Source organism: Ursus maritimus, unplaced genomic scaffold, assembly GCF_017311325.1.
Source record: "Ursus maritimus isolate PB19 unplaced genomic scaffold, ASM1731132v1 scaffold_8, whole genome shotgun sequence".
In the NCBI taxonomy this organism is placed as follows: Eukaryota; Metazoa; Chordata; class Mammalia; order Carnivora; family Ursidae; genus Ursus; species Ursus maritimus.
In genome coordinates, this window is record NW_024426996.1 from 13,629,985 (window position 1) to 13,650,275 (window position 20,291).

Below are 20,291 nucleotides of genomic sequence, written 5' to 3' on the forward strand. Positions count from 1 at the left end.
TTTTCCCATTCTATGAACTGTCATTTCACTTTCTTGATAATGTCCTTGGAAGCACAAATGTTTTTATCGTTGAGGAAGCCCATTTAAACATTTTTAATTTTGTCTTTTCTTACTTATGCTTTTTGTATCATACCTAGAAGCCATCGCCTCATCCAAAGCCACAAAGATTTATGCCTAGGTTTTCTTCTAAGTGTTTTATTTATAGTTTTAGCTTTTACATTTAAGCATGTGATCCATTTTGAGTTAATTTTTGTGTATGGTATGAGATAGGGATCCAAATTAATTCTTTTGCATACTGGATAGTATGTCTACCCATCTACCAGTACTACACTTTGTCTCGATTACCACAACTTTGAGAAAGTTTGAAATTGGGAAGTGTGACTCCTCCAACTTTGTTCTTCTTTTTAAGATTGTTTTGGCTATTCTGTGTGCCTTGTATTTCCACATGAATTTTAGGATCAACTTATTAATTTCTGCAAGAAAAAAAAGCAGTTGGGGTTATGTTGAATTTCTGGATCAGTTTGGGTAGTTTTGACATCCAAATGATATTGATATTAAATCTTCCAATCTATGAACATGAGATGATTCTATTTATTTAGGTCTTCTTTCATCTTGTTTAACAACGTTTTATAGTTTTCAGCGTACAAGTCTTATATTTCTTTTGATGTTATTATAAATGGAATTGTTTTCTTAATTTTCAGATTGATCATTGCTAGTGTATAGAAATTCAACTAATTTTTGTATATTGATCTTGTACCCTGCGAACATACTGAACTCATTTCTTAGCCCTAACTGTTTTGCATGTATATGTGGATTCCTTAGGATTTTCTATGTATAAAATTATGTCATCCATGAATAGAGTAACTTTTACTATTTGCTTTCTAATATGAATGCATTTTATCTCTTTTTCTTGGTTAATTACCCTGGGTAAACTTCCAGTACAATGTTGAATAGAGGTGACAGGAGGGAGCATCTTTGTCTTGTTCATGATCTTAGGGGAAAGGTTTTAGTCTATGTATAAAAAGAAATGAAGTATGATAGACATTAGTATGATATTAGGGGATGTCTGGGTGGCTCAGTCGGTTGAGCGTCTCACTGTTGGTTTTGGTTCTGGTCATGACCTCAGGGTCGTGGGATCCAGCCCCGTGTTGGGCTCTATGTTCAGCTGGAAGTCTGCTTGAGATTCTCTCCTTCTCCCTCTGCCCCTCCCCCACTCATTCTCTCTCAAATAAACAAATCTTTTTTTTTTAAAGGCATGATGTTAGCTGTGGGTTTTTCATGGATACCCTTTGTCAAGATGAGGAAGTTCTCCCCTATTTCCAGTTTGTTGCATGTTTTTAATTATAAAATGTTGTTAGGTTCTCTCAAGTGTTTTTTTTTCCTGCATCTATTGAAATGATCATGTGGGGTTTTTTTCCCTTTCACTCTTTCATATGATATATTAAATTGATTGGTCTTCATATGTTGAACTATACTTGCATTCCTGAGATAAATCCCACTTAGTAATTGTGTACAATCTTTTTTTAAAGGTCTATTTATTTATCTTATTTTAGAGAGAGAGCGTGCTACATGGGGCTTGATCTCGTGACCCTGAGATCATGACCTGAGTCAAAACCAAGAGTGAGACGCTTAACTGACCGAGCCACCCAGGCACCCTAGTGTGTGATCTTTTAAATATGATGCTGGATTCAGTTCACCAGTATTTTATTGAGAAATGTTGTATCTGTATTCATGAGGGATATTGATCTATAGTTTTCTTTTCTTATGATGTCTTTGTTGGTACTAGAGTAATACTTACCTCATAAAATGAACTGGGAAATTGGGACCGCTATAGGAATCTGTCCATTCATGTAGGTTAACTAGACCTATAATTGACATTTAATTGTTTATAGTATTCCTTTATAATCCTTTTTATTTCTGCAAGGTCGGTAGTAATTACCCTGCTTTCACTTGTGATTTTAGTAATTTTAGTCTTCCTTCTTTTTATCTTGGTCAGTCTTGCTAAATCTCTGTCATTTTGTTACTACTTTTCCAAAAACCTTTAGGTTTCTTTGATTTTCTCTTTTTGTTCTTATATTCTTTACTTCATATATTTCCACCCTTTATTATTTCCTTTCCTCTACTTACTTTCAGTTTAATTTTCTCTTTGTTTTCTAGTTCTTTAATGTATTCGTTAAGTTACTGATTTAAGCTCTTTTTCTTTTTCCCATATAGGCAATTGCAGCTATACAATTTTTTTTCCTGCCCTAAAAACATGCTTGTTGAGAAATCATTCAGGACTACATGCAAGGAATATAAGATGTAATGCTTAGCATCTGAGGACCTAAAAGGTATTATTAATAGAACACGGATTTGTGTTTCTGCAAGAGGAGCAAAAGCAGAACTCATTATCATTATCAATGTTAAATTTGTATTATTATCTTCAGTATACCAACTAAAAGCTATCAAGCCTGACATTATTTTCAGAAGTAGGATATAAATAATACAATCTATTACCATTAATTTCACCCTATCTATCAGCCAATGTTTTCTTTATGTCCGTGCCGGTATATCTATCTCAGTTAAATGGTTTGTTTATTTAACCAAAGGTTGCATCTCTATGTTGTTTGTTAGGCCTGCCAATGAAAGAAACTAGAACTAAGCTAACTTTCTGTTCTTCTGATTATGTTAAAAAAAAAAAAAACATTTTTGGAAGAGAGTTTCTACTGAGAATAGCTAAATAAACAACTTTAAGAAAGAAAAATGTACTGGCGATCACCTCATCCCTCAAGTCCCAGTGCAAATACAACTTTTCTTTGAAGCCTTTTCTGATCTTCCAGAAAATTATGTATTCCCATAATTTTCCAATTCTGTCTTATTTTATAGGATTTGACGTGTGTTATTGTTATTATTTGTGTTACAGTGTCTTCCCCGGTAGACTGTAAGACTGTGAGTTCTGGGAGGTTGGGGAGCACGCTTTATTCATCACCAGGGCCTGATGCTGTGCCTGGGACTCAACACTGTAGTCATCTGGGAACATGGCTACCAGCCAGTTCTGGGATTTTAGCCATGAGAGTATGTGGTACTTCAGAAGTTCGTTTCGCATCTTTTGCCTTCTCGTTTACTCTCCCATTATCAAAGTGGTTGGGATTGATATTGTCATCCTCACTTTAAAATTAGGGACACACAGTACGGAGAATTTAAATGAATTCCCAAAGGTTAGCAAAAAGTACTAAACGTATATTTAAATTTATTTCGGATAAATTTTCTGTCATCAGCCTGCTAAAATGATGCTATTCCCTCCTCTGAGGCTACCTCCCATAAGGTATCTATTAACAGATCAAGTTCATGTTTTTTCCTAGTATAAGACAAATATTCCTAAAATAGAAAGAAAAGTGACAAATTTTACCAAAAACCCTAGAAGACAGTCTGCTGTTGTTTTAAGCTTTCTCTTGACCCTAGTCAAAGCTAACTCTGAGACAGCCATTTGTTTCCTTTTGTTTCCATTCCTTCCATCCTGAAGATGGAGCGCTTCCTTCCCTACTGCTCCTTTACTAATGTATTCCAGCAGGGGGAGCCTCAAGAGCTTTCCAACGGTTACTATGGAGCCTCTCTTCTACTCCACCTTTCCCAAAGACAAATTTTGGCCTAATTCTGGTGCCAAGTCATTGAATGGGTCTCTGACTTTTCCCTAAGGGTACGTTAGGAGCTGGTAGGGTGTAAACAACTTGAAAAGAGAGACTGTATTATATCACACATCTCCATATTCAATTAAGGTCATATTTAAATATTCAATATAAAGTATAGAACATAATTTTTAATGCTTGATTTGCTATAGTTAAAGATTGTGATAGATGATGATTAAATGATAACAATCATGCTCTCCCCCTCACCCCCTCAAAAGGTATGGCTTGTCCAATTCCTCTCAAAGGATGACACACAAAAAAATTTTTTTCCTGGCAAAACAGTACTTTTTTACCACATGCTCTATGCTTCACAATCTCATCACTAGGGATAACTACTGTTCAGTGTGCCTTATAACCAGAATTCCTATGCATAGACAAATGTGTTTGTTTTTATAAGGTAGGGATTATACTCTATACTTTTATATGTCCCTTTCTATTTATTTTTTTATTTTTACTTTTTAAATTATGGTATACACACACTGTTATATTACTTTCAGGTGTACAATATAGTGATTCGACAATTCCATACATTACCCAGTGCTCATTACGATAAATGTATTCTTAATCCCCTTCACCTATTTCACCCATCCCCCCCCACCACCACCACCTCTCCTCTGGTAACCAACAGTTTGTTCTCTGTATTTAAGAGTCTGTTTTTTGGTTTGTCCCTTTTTTCTTGTTTGTTTTGTTTCTTAAATTCCACGTATGGGTGAAATTATATGGTATTTGTCTTTCTTATACTGACTTATTTCACTTAGCATTATACCCTCTAGATCCATCCATGTTGTTGCAAATGACAAGATTTCATTCTTTTTATGGCTGAGTACTATTCCTCTGTGTGTGTGTGTGTGTGCACGCGCGCTGGCACGTGTGTGTGTGTGTATAAAATATCTTCTATATCCATTCATCTATCGATGGACACTTGAGCTGTTTCCATATTTTGGCTAGTGTAAATGGATGGAAGAATGTTTTTATATTTTTTTCACTTAGTGGGTCAAATCCTTAAAAATAGCTTTATATCTACAATATGGACCCAAAGCTCATCCCACTCTAAATGTATTGATCCATCCAAGAGTTGAATGCTGATTGCAGCAAATTGTTGGCCAGCCTGGGTTTTGGTAGTTTAAGCAATGTCTAAACAATGACAAAGAATGCATTGTGGAATGCTTCTAAAAGATAATATTTAGTTTGAAATAAACATTTAAAAATGTATTTATTTAAAATAATAAATCAGGAGCACCTGGATGGCCCAGTTGATTAAGCATCTGACACTTGATCTTGGCTCAGGTCTTGATCTCAGGGTCCTGAGTTTGAGCCCCAATAATAAATTAAACAATGAAAAAAGAAATGGAAAAATACTGAGTATCTTCTATAGGCTGGATATGGTGATAAAAATTTTCATTTATAAAAAATCACTTCCAGGGGCTCCTGGGTGGCTCAGTCGGTTAAGTGTCTGCCTTTGGCTCGGTCATGATCCCAGGGTCCTGGGATTGAGCACCGCATCGGGCTCCCTGCTCAGTGGGGAGCCTGCCTCTCCCTCTCCCCCTGCCTGCAGCTCCGCCTGCTTGCATGCTCTCTTTTTTGCTTTCTGTCAAATAAATAAAATCTTTAAAAAATAAAATAAAATAAAAAAAGATAAAATAAAAATCTCTTCCAGGCAGACTAATGTAAACCTCAAAAGCTTTAGAAAAAAATATCTTTATGTTTCAGGAATAGAAAAATGTTTCTTAAAGAAGTTATAGAAAGCTCAACCCATTAGGTAAACATCAATACATTTTATTATTCTAATTAAGAACTGATTATCAGAAGTTACCATTAAAAATTAAGAAGACAGGCCACAAATTGAAGAAGATATTTAATACTTGTATAATAAACAGAGGATTACTACTTATGATATAAAAAATTGCTCCTAAAAACTAATCTTAAAAAAATAAAATAAAATGGGCTCCTGGGTGGCTCACTCGGTTAAGCATCCAACTCTTGATTTCAGTTCAGATTGTGATCTCAGGTTCATGAGATTGAGCCCCACATCAGGTTCCACACTGGGCATGGAGGCTGCTTAAGATTCTCTTTCCCACTCTCTCTGCTCCTCTCCCCCACCTCCACCCCCCCCCCCCCTGCATATGCTCTCTCTCTCCCTCCTTCTCTAAATAAATAAATAAACAAAAAATTTTAAAATAAAATAAAAAACTAATCTGAAAAAGGAACAAAAATCAAATAGAAAAATGAGGGGATGGGGCGCCTGGGTGGTTCAGTCCATTAAGCATCTGCCTTTGGCTCAGGTCATGATCTCAGGGTCCTGGGATCAAGTCCCTCATAGGGCTCCTCAGGGAGCCTGCTTATCCCTCTGCCTGCCATGCTCTCTCTGACAAATAAATATATAAAATATTTTTTAAAAAGAAAGAAAAAGAAAAACAGAAGGGAAATTAAACAAAAATTTTGCAGAAAAGGATATCTGAATATGTAATATTGAAACTCATTCCTAACTAGATAAATGCAAATTAGAACCAGGAGATACTATTTTATATCTACCAAATTGGCAAAAATGGAGAAGCCTGGGAAAATTAGGTGTTGGCCAGAATGTGGAACAACTGAAATCCTCAGAAACTTCACTCAAAAGTATAAAGTGATGTAACCATCTTGGAAGACAATATGGTATTATCTATAGACATCCAAGTCATGAACACTGTGAAATCAGCAATTCTCCTTCTGGAGAAACTCTTGATTCGCTGTGTAAGCTATACTATAAACAAGTGTTCAATCCAGGCGTCCCTACTTTTATTTAGTGGTACATGCATATATACCATTAAGTACCAGATAAATTTAATTATTTTAAAATATTTTTAAAATTGTATATTTAGGGACACCTCAGTGGCTCAGTCAGTTAAGGGTCTGCCTTTGGCTTGGTTCATGATCCAAGAGTCCTAGGATCAAGTCCCTCATCAGGCTCCTTGCTCAGCGGGGAGCCTGCTTCTCCCTCTCCCTCTGCCTGCCCCTCCCCCTGTTTGTGCACGCACATTCTTTCTCTCTCTCTCTCTCTCTGTCTCACTGACAAATAAGTAGGTAAGATCTTTTTAAAAAATTCTATTTTTAAAGCTGTTAGCTCTGTTATGTTTAAATTAGGGTCATGGTTGTAGAGATAATGTGTTGGGAGAAAATGAGATTTGTGAACAAAGAAACTGCATAATCATGTTTGATTGATTTGGGTACAAAAAAGAAAAAAGATTAAAAAGAAGTTCCCCTATATCGAATTTTGGAAGCCAAGAGAATTTGGTTGTCACCGAGAAAGTTGGGAATAGTAATTGATTGGAAGTCAGGACTCAGCATGCTGATATTCAATGTTGACAGGAGAGCCAATGGAGAGATGCAGTAGGTTATAGAAAGACTCATGTGAGGACACCTGGCTGGCTCAGTCGGTAGAGCATGCAACTCGTGATCTCGGGGTCGTGAGATCGAACTCCACATTGGGCATAGAGTTTACTTAAGGAAGAAAAAGACTCATGTGAAGGGTCATTGGTACAGAGGTCAAGGGTAGACTTAAATGTGAATTAGATACCTGAAGCAAGGAGATGTCAGAGGCCTCTATTAGGTAGGTCCGTTCTTAGAGGAAGAATAACGGAGCGATGAAGCGTGACCTTCCGCTGGTGCTATAGCAGCATCTTCCTGTAACTGTCCTTATGCATAGAAATAAGGCAGTTCATTAAAAAAGGAAAAGAAAGACCAATGGGAATATCAAAGTTCGTCCTTATTATTTTTTAAAGATTATTTATTTATTTACTTACTTAATTTTTTTTTTCGAGAGAGACCGTGTGCACGTGCATGAGAGCATGAGTGGGGGGAGGGGCAGAGGGAGAAGCAGACTCCCCAATAAGCAGGGAGCCCAAGGTGGGGCTCAATCCCAGGACCCTGGGATCATGACCTGAGCTGAAGGCAGATGCTTAAGTGACTGCGCCACCAAGGTGCCAGGTTCGTCCTTACTATTAATCAAAGAAATAAAATTAAATATTGGCAAGGACTATACAAAAAAAAATAGAATTGATAGAGTTGTCAGGAAATAAACAATCTCATTATTTCTGGTAAGAGTATATACCTTCCTAGGGGCCACTTAGGTTAAGATATTGCAAATATTTTGACCTTATATGCCTTCTGATTTCCTACATTTTGGGAAGTATCTTGATGATTTAGCTTCAAGTTATACAACCTAATAATCTTTTTTGAAAATCAAAATTCAAAACAATAAAAAATGAAAGCTTGATTCAAGGGATAGTAATAAGGGCACCTAGGTGGATCAGTTGGTTAAGGGTCAGACTCTTGATTTCAGCGCAAGTCATGCTCTCAGGGTTGTGAGACAGAGCCCTGAGTTTGGGCTCTGCACTCAGCAGGGAGTCTGCTTCTCCCTCTCCCTCTGCCCCCCACGCACGCTTGTGCATGCTCTCTCTCTCTCAAATAAGTAAGTAGATCTTTAAAGAAATTTTTAAAAATAAAGGGATAGTAATAGTAAATCCATATAGTGAAATGTCTACAATAATTTTTCAATGTTGTTAAATATAAATACGTTTTTTAAAAAAGATTATTTATTTGTTTGACAGAGAGCACGAGCACACAAGCAGGGGGAGGGGCAGGCAGAGGGAGAGGGAGAAACAGGCACCCTGCTGAGCAGCGAACCTGATGAGGGCTCCACCCCAGGACCCTGAGATCACAACTTGAGCTGAAGGCAGACACTTAACTGACTGAACCACCCAGGCGCCCCATAAATACTTTTTGACAAGTTATTTGGTACATATTCTCAAGTGAGAAAAAAAAAATTTAAAAAAACCCCAGTATTAATTCATGTAAAGAAAATGGTTCAAAGGATAACAGCAAGACATTAACAGTTTTTATTTTAGAATAGTGATGTTATTTTTATTTTCAAATTTTCAACAGTAAGCGCATGCTGCTTTTATAATAAGATAACACTAACATTTTCTTTTAGTTTTAAAAAATGTGTTTGTAATATTCCTCTGGTGGTTCAAAAATATGTTTAGATACCATGAAAGCAAAGGAAAAGGAAAATATCAGGGCGGAGAATCTATATCAAACAAAGCACATCCTTTGTATATTCCTGCCATGAGTAAGTTGACTACCATTGTATATCTTATCATTCTACCCTGGAAGTAAACCTGGACGTGAACCTGAAGATCAGAATTTAAGTCAGAGTTACTGCATTTGGGAGATGATTCCAAGAAGCATTGGCAGCAATATGAGAAAGAACAAAGAAAGAAGATATTAAAGGTGTGTTATCATACAGATTACTGCTGTGGGCAACTGGGTTCAATCCCCTGAGGAATTCTGGGAAACTGTGTAGAAGTTACCTCAGATTTCCCCTCATCACGTAGGTGACTTTGCTGCAATTTTTAGTCACTAACTCCCTCAGGCACTGTTTGAGAGCTGCTTGTGAGAAAAAGGGAAGACACCTAACTTCCCAGCACTTCTTGCCTTCCCTGCGTTTGGGTAATCAGGCAGACAAGAAAAAAAAAAACCCCTCAGGTGAAGAGTCACAGATGTCTACACACAGAGGCCTAGGTTCTACCTGCATGTTCACTGCCCAACTTCAGGAACACCCCTACTGACACACTTGTGTAAAAATCCTGGGGCGCCTGGGTGGCACAGTCGTTGAGCGTCTGCCTTCGGCTCAGGGCGTGATCCTGGCGTTGAGGGATCGAGGCCCACATCAGGCTCCTCCGCTAGGAGCCTGCTTCTTCCTCTCCCACTCCCCCTGCTTGTGTTCCCTCTCTCTCTAGCTGTCTCTATCTCTGTCGAATAAATAAATAAAATCTTTAAAAAAAAAAAAGAGGAAATCAAAAAATACTTGGAGACAGGGGCACATGCTGCTGTGTTCCCTCTGTCGCTGGCTGTCTCGCTCTGTCTATAAATAAATCTTTAAAAAAAAAAAATCCTGACATTTAGAGGTCGTGTGCTTTCCAATACTGACTTCGAATGATTTTTCCCCATTGAATGTCCACATAATAATATGAAGGTATAATATGAAGGAGTAGGTAGGGCATGGTGATAAAAAGAGGGAGAAGATTAAGAAGATTACAGTTTGTGTTTAACTGCTCTGTGCTGAACCCTGTGTTAGATGCTGTGGAAATAGAAAAGAAATGTAATTCATAAATTTTGGTCCACAGAGCTTACAACAGAATGGAATATGTATATACATGTGCAACTTTAAGGTGATAATAAAGGATGTGTATAGTTCAGTGTCCATGCTAGCGATACAGATAAAATGCTGAGGAGAGAGGCATTTCCATATTTAAAAGTAGGTCATACACTGAATCATAGACCAGACCAGAGGATTATATTACAATTGAGAATGACAGCATTCTAGGTGATACGCCCAGCATGAACAAAAATGTAATAGCAGGTGTGCTGAATATCTTCCAGTTGTCTCTATCCTGCTTTGTGCCAGAAAAGCTGAACTTTGTGAAAAAAATTAACAGACTTCCTTGTCCTCTGGCTTCCAGCAGCTGCCTTTGGCAGGGGCTGTCACTTGAGGTGAAAGAGGAGAAAAAGGTGGGGGGGAGGGCGGCATTGCTATCCCAACTTCCTTCTCTCAGGGTCACCACAAGGTAGCTGCTTTCCTTTAGGAAGTCTTTATTATAGTCAGGAGGCTCTGTACACGTAGCTTTCTCTCCTCTCCACCTTCTAGTAACTACTCTCTTACTAGCTCAGGAATACTGCACTGTTCCTAGGAGTTTTTCCTAGAACCTTTCCATACCTTTATTCAATTCCCCTCAAATTGCCCCTCAAATGTACCGCATGTTTTTGTCAGCTGCCTGACTGAAAGGATGGGGAGGGGCTCCATGGAGAGAAGAGTGAAATGTTTGACAGAGCTTGAGGAAAGAGTTCATGTTGTGAAGTAGAGGCAGGTAAGATGGACATTTTCCTTTTAATTTCTTTTCCAAAGAAAAATGATACTACAGATTTGAGGACAAGATTCTGAGTGAAGTCTACACATTCTTGACTGACGTGTAAATGGCTGCTTGCCAATAAGCCTGCAGTAAAGGTCATCACATGTTCTCTATTCTGAGCTCTCTTTGGCCTCATTTGTTTTCTGCTCAATAGTTGTGAGCATAAAGGAAGTCTTTCTGTGGGTACCTCCACCAGGTAGGCACATATCCAATTGCCCTCTGGTCTTCGATGATCCAAGCTTCAGCTGATGATAAAAGTAGCAACTGAAACCTTCCAAATAGGCTGAACAACAGGCTATTCTATTCTAGTAATCCACTTTGCCTTTGCGGAAATTGGCCGAAAGTTTCACTTCTGATTCTGCTTCCTTAAAAAATAAATGAACTTATAACAATTTTTCTTGTTCAGTGTTGATTTATAAACTCCCAAAGAGAATCACTTACAAAGAGGATCTGAAATTTGAGCTACTTTCCAGATATCTGTGCAAGGATTATGGGCGCATGGGTTCTAGATGACGGCTACACGACAGCCAGTAATTACTTAGGGGAAAGAGTTACATCATCTACAAAAGGTTGCAATGTGATAACCTCAAACTGTGGGTCTTAAAGTTTCTATGAAAAATGGTCAAGGCCTAGTGAAGTGAATTCACATAACTCTGTCTGATTACTCAACCTTGATTTATCGTTTTTCATCAGTGGTTTTCACCTGCTGATCTCTTCTTGGCTCCTGACTGTTGTACCATCTTCGTCTGCTGACCCAGTGAAAAAGCAGTCCTAAATTGCTAATTAATGAGGAAGCAAGGCCTGCACGCCTGGGCAGGCCACTGTGCCAGTTCCAAAATTTGGAAGCAGCCACATTTTGTTTATCAGTTGGAGATGTTATTCTTTTTGCAACTGGGAATTCTCACCCCTCAAGGGCTGTAGTGAGATTGTTTTGGTGGTTTGATGGTCATCAGGGACTCTGGCTCCTTCTGTCCTTCTTTCACCATCCTATACGTGACTCAGATAACCTCTCGGTCCAAGATCGCGGCTAAAACTCAAGCCATTACTTTCAGGAAGAGAGAAGGATGAGAGGACCCTCCCAGTTGAATCAATTCCCCTTAAACAGCCATCCTCCAAATTCCATGCAACGCTTGTGTCTAATTTGTCTGAGAGGCTGAAAGACAATTTGTTAGCTAGGTACATAGCCACCCCTCAAAAAACCTGGAGTTCTCTTATTCACAAAGAAGGCAAGAAGATACTATTTAAGCACCTAGCAGTATCTGCTATGCTACATTTTAATTTAAATAAATCAATATTTCAAAAAGTAAACTTTTCAGAGATAGATTCCATTATGACAATGTGAAGATGTTACCGGAAATCTAATATAGATCTATATCTTAAATGAAACAAGCACTTTTCTTTTTTAAAAAAATTATCTTTTTTAAAAAAGATTTTATTTGTTTATTTGACGGAGAGAGAGAGTGCAAGCAGCGGGAGCAGCAGGCAGAGGGAAAGGGAGAAGCAGGCTCCCGGCTGAGCAGGGAGCCGACTGTACTCGGGGCAGGATCATATGTAAGCCAAAGGCAGATGCTTAACTGACTGAGCCACCCAGGCGCCCCTAAATTTATCTTTTTATTTATCTTTTTAGTAATCTCTATACCCAACATGGGGCTTGAACTAGCCACCCCAAAATCAAGAGTTGCATACTCTTCTGACTGAGCCAGCCAGGCGCCCAAAACAAGTTCTTTTCATACAGATCATACATTTGGAATATGTCAGAATTGAAACACAATTGCATTTCTTTCACTGTGTCAGTTTCTACCAAGTATATGGATACAATTTTGCTCAGAAGTGTATTGCAAGTATTTCAAACATAGACATTGGAAAACAAAGTTTCTCTATTTTTCTGATGACTAAAGTCACAATACTTACAGAGTGGGGAAGGAATGGAGGCAAATTGCTCTCATCCTGTCACTTCACATATTGCTCTGGAGAGAATTCCACAGCTCCCCACATATGCAGCCTGAAAGCTCAACCAGGTGTAGGCAAGTTCACAAGAAATGGAAAGTGATTTGACCTGGGTAGGATTGAGTAGCAAAAGTGAAATGTTAAAAACGGGGGAAACCCGGATTAAAGTATAAATTGTAAAAACTCACAAACATAAGTAATTTTCAAAAGAAAAACTTAGTGCACAAACTGAACTAGCAGCGGCCATACCAAATATGTTTCTGTTTTAGCTCAATTCACTGACCCACCCCCAAACTACCCAAAATACTCACCACTCTAAATAAGAACTATGGATGTACTGTGTAAATATATCCTCAAATAATGTTCCCTAGCCTGGAGCTGCACCCCACTCCTTCCACTCATTTTTTTTTTAACTCAAATTCTGTCTTTTAGAAATATTCTGAAGCCACCAGTGGGAATTAGTGATTGTCCTTTAGGAAGCAGAGTTGTATAGTTGTGACAGGGTCTTAGAGTCTGCAAACCTTAAATATTTACCATTAAAAATATTTGCTCAAATATTCTTCTTTATTGCACATAGTTGATATGCATTCATTTATTGCCTGAGTGTTTATTAAACAGCTACTATGTATCAAGTACTATGCTCCTACTTTCTATTTAAGAGTCTTTCAGATAAATGAAAGAGGTAGATAACTAATTAAAATGCTCACTGGTAAGTGCTACCTTTGGGGCAAAAATAGGTTGCAGTGTGAGTATAACTGTAAGGAACTAACCCAGAATTGAGGAGAGGGCACCGTAACCAGGGAAGACTTCCTGAAAACAGTATCTAAGTTAATACTGGATGATGAGTGGGAATTAGTCAGGCAAAGGGGGAGAAGGCACAGCAATTACAAAGGCCCAGAGAGAAATTAGGGAAATGCAAATATTTCAGAGACAAGAATGGAAAAAGGTTAGTGAAGGTTTAGAGATACCCGTGTCAGATTATTGGCAAGGGTAATGGATGTTAGGATGGTCATAAATTAACTAATATAGCATAAGCTGGGCCACAGGATGAAGGCCAGAAAATGTAGGCATCCGGTGTGCGTTGTGGGGCAGAAGGCAGGAAGTGATAGTTGTTAAAGGGAAGCCGAGGCACTACAGTGAAGTTTGGACGTGTTAGAGGGTGATAGGATAGGGGTCAAGAAGTGTCAAGAAAGCACAAGCCAGTGACCCTCTCTGATTTGGACAGGGAAAGGTGGTCTTGCTGGTAGTGTTCAGGCTCTTTAAGGAAGTTCTCATATGCTGGCAGTCTCTAGGGCTCTGCCCTCGGGCTGAGAAGCTATGCCTCCACTGCAAATGAAGATAAAAACTGTCCTCTTCATTAATCTTCCCAAATCCCTCCACAGGCCACATCGGAAATTCTTTTGGAGATATAAAGCCTTTTATTTCAGGATTAGAGATAAAGATGCCTTCTATTTTAGCTTAAAATGCAAACGTTGATTAAGGTTAAAACACTGTGGTTTATTCAGACCAATGTACAACAGACAAGGAGTCAACAGATACCAGGCCTTTTCCAGTTTTAATTTATGGGACTTTATGGGATTTAGGGAAGGAAAGAAAGACCTTTACTTACTAAGGCCAGTGCAGTTTATTCTCAAATGGAGCTAGAGAGGAATCAGTAAAAGCTAAGAAAATATTCGTTGTCAGATTTAGGAAATATGTGTTCTTTACTTTCAGTGGAGGTTAGGGATCCTGGCTGAGTCTGAAGATGAAACTGACAAAGAGAGGAACAGGAGAAAAGCATACACATTTTATTGAATTTTTACATGTATATGGGAGTTTTCCCAGTGAAGACCTGAGCAGGAAGCTTTCATACCTTTTAGACAAAGAAGTAATAAATTTGTGACAAATTCACAAGACAAAGGGATTTGGGTTAGGGGGTACTAAATAATGAAATAGCTAGGAAGATATGGGTAAGTTTAACCAGGCTTGCTTACATAGCCTTCTTGGCCCTAAATTCCATTTCTGGTGATAAAAATGTCTTCTTTCCTCTTTGTATATGGAGGGCACTTTTTACGTGACTTTTTTTTTTTTTTTTTTAAGATTTTATTTATTTGTCAGAGAGAGAGCACAAGCAGGAGGAGCAACAGGCAGAGGGAGAAGTAGGCTTCCCAATGAGCAAGGAGCCCAATGCAGGAATCTCTTCCAGGACCTTGGGATCATGACCTGAGCCAAAGGCAGACGCTTAGGGGCGCCTCGGTAACGCAGTCGTGGGGCGCCTGGGTAGCGCAGTTGTTAAGCGTCTGCCTTCGGCTCAGGGTGTGATCATGGCGAACTGGGATCGAGCCCCACATCAGGCTCTTCTGCAGGGAGCCTGCTTCCTCCTCTCCCACTCCACCTGCTTGTGTTCCCTCTCTCGCTGTCTGTCTTTCTGTCAAATAAATAATTAAAAAAAAAAAACAAAACCAAAGGCAGACGCTTAATGGATGGAGCCACCTACGCGTCCCTACAGGGCAGTTTTATCAACTGTTTCAGGTAAGAAAGGTGGGAGGGTGAGCTGCAGAGTGACCTTCCTTCTTCTGCTGTTTTTTTCAAATATCTTCAGCTTTATTCAATATGGCAACATGCTAAATGTGGGGGTAGCACGTCCTGGATCCCATCACGTTGCATCTTGTTTTGTGAGATATATATATTTTTAAAATAATTGAGAGCATTTTTGTGGATATATTACTTTTTAGAGAAGGACTCTCTCCCTCTACCCCTAGTTTATTCACATTTGGTTTGAAAATTTCATTTAATTTTTAGATTTTTTTTTTTTTTTTTGTGAGTCTTCTCTCCCAACAAAAAGCTCTAGATTGGTGTACCTTGTATGTTCCCCACTCCCCTTGTCACTCTATGCATACCTTTTCATTTCTCTCAGTTTTCTGTCTCCTCCACTAGAGTGCCGGGACTGTTTAGTTTTGTTGACTGCGTATTTCCCATTTCCTGGCTCAGTGCCTAGCACATAGTTAAATGCTCAGTAAATATTCTTGAATGTATAAATGATAAGAGTATCGAAATTTTGTGTATATTTCTTTGATGTAGTTGGTAATTACAAGTAATCTATTGCTTTGTATATGTCAATTAGAAAAGAAAAAGCCACTCTACTCTATGGCATTTTTTATTTCATTTTTATTTTTTTTAAAGTAAGCTCTAGGCCCAACACAGGGCTTGAACTCATGACCCTGAGATCAAGAGTCACCTGCTCTACCAACTGAGCCAGCCAGGCACCCTTATAGAGTGTTTCTTTAGGAGACATAGTACACCTGATTAAAAAGAAAAGTTCATATTATATAAAAAATTCTATTAGAACATGGTTTTATTACATTTATATTGTATTGCATCATGGTTCCAGACAAATTTTATAATTGTGTGTGTGTGTATACTTTAAAACTGGTCTTGTGGGGCACCTGGGTGCCTTAGCCATTAAGCGTCTGCTTTCGGCTCAGGTCATGATCCTGGGGTCCTGGGATCAAGCCCAGCATCGGGCTCCCTGCTCAGTGGGAAGCCTGTTTCTCCCTCTCCCACTCCCCTTGCATGTGTTCCTTCTCTTGCTGTCTCTCTCTGTCAAATAAATAAATAAAATCTTTTAAAAAAATTAAAAAAATAAAGCTGGTCTTGCTCTATTTTTCTAAGGGCATTGACATTAAATTTGCAAAAATACAATCCTCTGAAGAGAAATATTTTGAAATATTAAGGATTATTTCAATTTCTGTTATATAAAAAGGGCGATTTTTTTTTAGAAATGGAATTTCAAATTCAAGTAGTCATTTTGGGTTTTTTACGTAAGATGTTACTATTTTTACTTCTATTTTTTAAAAATATTTTATTTGTCAGAGAGAGAGAGAGAGCGCGCACACAAGAAGGGGGGCAGGCAGAGGGAGAAGCAGGCTCCCTGCTGAACAAGGAGCCCTATGTGGGACTTGATCCCAGGACCTGGGATCATGACCTGAGCTGAAAGCAGAGGCTTAACGGACTGAGCCACCCAAGCACCCCAAGATACTACCATTTTTAAAAAAGCTCTTTTTGTAGTAAAATCAATACAAACCTATGTGTTAACATTCATAAATGTACCTAGGGTTGAATTTATTCTGAAATAGATTCCTGGAGTTGTAAAAGCTTGAGTTTGTTCAAACAAAAAACATATTAGGAGAATAACCTTTAAATTTTTTTCTTTTCTCTCTTTTAATCTCCCACCTCTACATTGCACTGACTTGATTGAAAAAATTGTTTTATTTCAACATTTTTACTTGCAATGGTTTTTGGCAGTGTCTGCTTAGGTCAATTAACTGCTTCCTTCGGTTTATAAACTGTGGGTCTGTATTTATAAACACAAGCCGCTGTGTATATCCTCCGCAGAGCACGTGGAGAAAGTGACATAGGAGTAAAAACGGAAGTCTTCCCTCTCCACCATTTTTAGAAAAGACACGAAACCTAAGGAACACTCAACGCGCGGGAGGGGAGTTGATGGATATAAAAAGAAACTAAATTCTGTATGGCCCCCGAAGTGAAGAAACGGATAACTTCAGAGATATTTATGCGCTGTCCTGTCCAGAACTGTTTTGAGGACGTCCCCTAGGCCCCGGTCTACCTTCCCCCCGCAGCACAGGACAGCAGGTCTGTGAAAGCTCCCGCCGCCCACAAGCGGGCGGGGGCGGTGAGGACGTGGGGGGGCGGGCACCCGGAGGAGGTAACCATAAACCACACCTCCCAGAGTGCAGTGCGCAGGCTCCGCCGCGCGCTCCGCTCGCAGCCCCAGAGGCCGCCGCTCTCGGGGCTGACCCGAGAGGACCCCGGGCGCCGGCCGGGGTTCTACGGGGCCGCGGAGGAGGGCGCGCGTCCGTCAGCTGCTCGCGCGGGGCTAGTGCGGCGCCGCTCGGTGCTGCGGGAAGACGCTGGTTTGCTGGAGCCTGGTAGGGCAGCTGCAGCCTTGGCGAGGCCGGCAGGAACCGAGCGGAGGGACGAGCCGAGGACCGAGGTAACTGCGTTCATTCCCCCTCACGTCTCTCTTCCCTTTGTGCGGTGCTGTCGGTTCACGCCGAGCCCTCCCTTACCCCAACCTGAAATCGTAACGCCGCCCGGGCTTGCGCCTCCGGCTCGAGGAAACTCCAGCCCTACGAGCAGTAACTAAAACTCCACAGCTGAGACGGTTTGGGGCCCATTAAACCGCAGTATGTTTTCTGTCGGTCCCGTTGGCGGGAGGAACGGGGTCGCATTTCCCGGAGGAGATCCCCCAGCCTCTGGTTCTGTCAGCCGCGTCGGTGGCCCCCTTGGCTCTCTCCTCTCGGCCTTTCGAAGAAGAGGGGGACGGGCAGGTGCTTGGTGGGGTGCAAAGACTGAGCAGGAGCAGTGCGGCCGGCGGGGTTCGGGGGCCCGGGGAGGGCGGCCGGCCTGTGGGCGCGCGGCAGGTGGGCTGTCTCCCGGCCCTGCGGCACGGGGAGTCGCCGCGCGTCCGGGACTGGCCTGCCCAGGGGGCTCGTCTCCGGTCCGGGGCTGGCCCGCCGGAGGGGCTCGCTGCCCGTCGGGACTTGCCTCTCCGCGGGGCTCGCTGCTGGTCGGAATCGCTGGTACTGGGGGTTTGCTGCCCGCGCCAGCTGTCCCTTCCGCGGTGGTGGAGACCCTGTCGAAGAGTGCCTCCTGGTGTGGCGCCAGCAACCGCAGCCCCTTTCAGAAGGCGCAGCCGCTCCGCGGAGTTTGTTTTACTGCCCCGGAGCCAGCTGTTTCTTCCTTCCACTCAGTTCTGGGCTTAGTTAACTTGCTGGTGTCTTCAGGCAGGGCGATTTGTCTACGGAGTTGGGAGTTTTCTAGCCCGGGGCTTGTCCTCTACTGGATTTGCACAGTCGTAGCGTTTGCGCGCCTGGGTGTGAAAAGCGGTTTACGTATATTCCCACTGGGCAGTGTTGAATCAGATGACTTTCGCGGAAAATCGAACCTTTTTCAGTTCGTTTTATCTTTTAATCCTTTGTCTTTTATCTGTCGTATTCGTTTTAATCTTTTTTAATAGCATAACTATTTTTGGCTCTTTATGCTAATGTTACCGCTGTGGGTGGTTACCACATTTGGAAGATACTTTGGGGAAGGCTTCTTGAGAAACCTGGGTTGACACAAGTATTTTATCTACTAGTTGCGCTTTTTCTTTTTTCTTTTTTGCATTGTTTTTCTTTTATATAAGTTGATAATTGACTCTTGCTGTTCTTCATTCTCACTCTATGAAGAAACCCTTTCTCCATCTCCCTTGAATCCTGATCCTGGCAGAGGGTCGACTTGGGAGAAGAGAGAACGTCTGCTTGGCGGTGGTTTTTTTCATTGGCTGCTACTTTTCCTACTGCTTGCTCCTGGCACCCCCTTTAGTTTGTCAGTCAACCCATGACCCACTTCAGACTTTTAGTCCCTTAATATATTGCCTTTTAAACTATCAAATAGTGTGAACATAAATATAAAAAGGAATCTTCAGAAAACTATACTCACATGTGCTCTTAGCTTCATATTAACATTTAAAACTAATTCTTTTAGCATTTGATAAGATTACTGTTGATGGTTTTTTAAATGATAATATATGCTGCAATAATGGCAACTACTGTATTCTGGCAGGAAACTTAATTCACAGGGTAATTTTTAGAAAATTATTTCCTCATTTGTTAAGAAAATGAGGTAAATTTTGACACACCCGCCCCAGCCCTTTTGCAAAATATAGCTTATATTTAGGGCAGTTTTAGGTTCATCGCAAAATTGAGTGAAAGGTACAGATTTTCCGTACACCCTCTGCCTCCATACGCCCCCTGCCTGGCTCCCTATAGGCACAGCCTCCCCCCCCCACCATCGAAATTCCCATATAGAAATGGTACATTTGTTACAACTGATGAACCTACATTGACAGATCATTATCACCTAAAGTTTATGGTTTACGATAGGGTGTTGTATATTCTATGGGTTTAGACAAATGACGCTTTAAAAAAAAAATCAAGAATTTTTTAAGAGTTGTAGAGAATGGAAATGAGTATTGTTATTTAGAAAATATTGCAAGGAATATTTTGAACATCCTAAAAATTAATTTCAGATAGTTTTTGTGTTTTAAAAAAATTGGATGTTTAAACTTTCAGTTTCTTATATTTACATTTTCAAGAGTTATTTATTTTTGTATATTAATAATTAGAGTTGAGTAAGAAGGAATGCTTCATAGAATAACAAAATGTCCTTATTTTTCAGTCCTAAAACTCATTAGCATGACCATTTATTTTTCTGAAAACCATGTTTTATGTTAACCAATGAAGCAAGAGGAAATCAAGTATTTTAAATATACTAATTTTTCTTTACTGATGTCAAGCTATATCTACAATAGGATGTGACCCATTAGGCTTTTTTTTTTTTTTTTAATCTGTTTTCTCTGAGGGGTTTTTGTGGAAGCATCAGGATATAGTAATGTACTAAGTAAGCTCAGTTCTGTAACTAGATAACTGAATTAGAATCCCAACTGTCCATTTGTTGGCTGTGTGACCAGGGCAGTTTATTTTCTTAACCTCCATTTTGTTAGCTGTAAAAGGGAGATAAAAATATTACCTTGTTAATGAATCATGGAACACTGCATCAAAAACTAAGGATGTACTCTATGGTGACTAACATAACATAATAAAAAATTAAAAAAATATTACTTGTTATAATGTGAAATCATTTTATAAACTGTAATACACTGTAACGTTTATTGATATCACTAGTT

At 39.9% G+C, this 20,291-nt stretch overlaps 1 protein-coding gene across 3 annotated transcripts in view; it reads left to right on the forward strand.

Annotated features, from left to right (window-relative positions):
• Positions 1–16,945: 16,945 nt before the first annotated feature.
• The window catches only part of KLHL8 (kelch like family member 8), a 53,461-nt gene continuing 50,115 nt past the window's right edge, over positions 16,946–20,291 (forward strand). For 2 of the 3 annotated variants that reach the window (XM_040625066.1, XM_040625068.1), the window contains exon 1: positions 16,947–17,555. The gene's annotated coding sequence lies outside the window, so the exon portion shown is untranslated. Of the gene's footprint in view, positions 17,556–20,291 lie in introns of all 3 variants that reach the window. The other variant, XM_040625067.1, reaches the window with a different exon arrangement.